The sequence below is a fragment of the Eucyclogobius newberryi genome, unplaced genomic scaffold (assembly GCF_026437365.1).
Source record: "Eucyclogobius newberryi isolate DKJ021-1_F unplaced genomic scaffold, fEucNew1.0.hap1 SCAF_16, whole genome shotgun sequence".
NCBI lineage: Eukaryota > Metazoa > Chordata > Actinopteri > Gobiiformes > Gobiidae > Eucyclogobius > Eucyclogobius newberryi.
The window spans coordinates 35,140,274-35,141,649 of NW_027315790.1; the positions used below are offsets into that span (position 1 = coordinate 35,140,274).

The 1,376-nt window shown below is 42.9% G+C and overlaps 1 long non-coding RNA gene across 1 annotated transcript; it reads left to right on the top strand.

Annotated features, from left to right (window-relative positions):
- The first annotated feature begins 390 nt into the window (after positions 1-390).
- On the top strand, positions 391-1,161 carry LOC140361506 (uncharacterized). The gene is made up of 3 exons (XR_011927025.1): positions 391-413; positions 834-879; positions 1,035-1,161. It is a non-coding gene; the product is annotated as an uncharacterized lncRNA (long non-coding RNA).
- Positions 1,162-1,376: the final 215 nt, after the last annotated feature.

The window sequence follows — 1,376 nt, forward strand, 5'->3', positions numbered from 1 at the left end:
TTGTGTGTGTGTTTGCAGATGTTTTGTGTGAGTTTGCAGGTGTTTTGTGTGTGTGTTTGCAGGTGTTCTGTGTGTGAGTTTGTAGGGGTTTTGTGTGTGAGTTTGCAGGTGTTTTGTGCGTGTGTTTGCAGGTGTTTTGTGTGTGTGTTTGCAGGTGTTTTGTGTGTGTGTTTGCAGGTGTTTTGTGTGTGTTTGCAGGTGTTTTGTGTGTGTGTGTTTGCAGGTGTTTTGTGTGTGTGTTTGCAGGTGTTTTGTGCGTGTGTTTGCAGGTGTTTTGTGTATTTGCCGGTGTTTTGTGTGTGTGTTTGCAGGTGTTTTGTGTGTGTGTTTGCAGGTGTTTTGTGTGTGTTTGCAGGTGTTTTGTGTGTGTGTGTGTGTGTGTGTTTGTAGGTGTTTTGTGTGTGAGTTTGCAGGTGTTTTGTGTGTGTGTTTGCAGGTGTTTTGTGTGTGTGTTTGCAGGTGTTTTGTGTGTGTGTTTGCAGGTGTTTTGTGTGTGTGTTTAAAGATGTTTTGTGTGTGAGTTTGTAGGTGTTTTGTGTGTGTGTGTTTAGAGGTGTTTTGTGTGTGTGTTTGCAGGTGTTTTGTGTGTGTGTTTGCAGGTGTTTTGTGTGTGAATTTGCAGGTGTTTTGTGTGTGTGTTTGCAGGTGTTTTGTGTGTGTGTGTTTAGAGGTGTTTTGTGTGTGTGTTTGCAGGTGTTTTGTGTGTGTGTTTGCAGGTGTTTTGTGTGTGTGTGTTTGCAGGTGTTTTGTGTGTGTGTTTGCAGGTGTTTTGTGTGTGTGTTTGCAGGTGTTTTGTGTGTGTGTTTGCAGGTGTTTTGTGTGTGTGTTTGCAGGTGTTTTGTGTGTGTGTTTGCAGGTGTTTTGTGTGTATGTTTGCAGGTGTTTTGTGTGTGTGTTTGCAGGTGTTTTGTGTGTGTGTTTGCAGGTGTTTTGTGTGTGTTTGCAGGTGTTTTGTGTGTGTGTTTGCAGGTGTTTTGTGTGTGTGTTTGCAGGTGTTTTGTGTGTGTTTGCAGGTGTTTTGTGTGTGTTTGCAGGTGTTTTGTGTGTGTGTTTGCAGGTGTTTTGTGTGCGTGTGTTTGCAGGTGTTTTGTGTGTGTGTTTGCAGGCGTTTTGTGTGTGTGTTTGCAGGTGTTTTGTGTGTGTGTTTGCAGGTGTTTTGTGTGTGTGTTTGCAGGTGTTTTGTGTATTTGCAGGTGTTTTGTGTGTGAGTTTGCAGGTGTTTTGTGTGTTTGCAGGTGTTTTGTGTGTGTGTTTGCAGGTGTTTTGTGTATTTGCAGGTGTTTTGTGTGTGTGTTTGCAGGTGTTTTGTTTGCAGGTGTTTTGTGTGTGTTTGCAGGTGTTTTGTGTGTGTGTTTGCAGGTGTTTTGTTTGCAGGT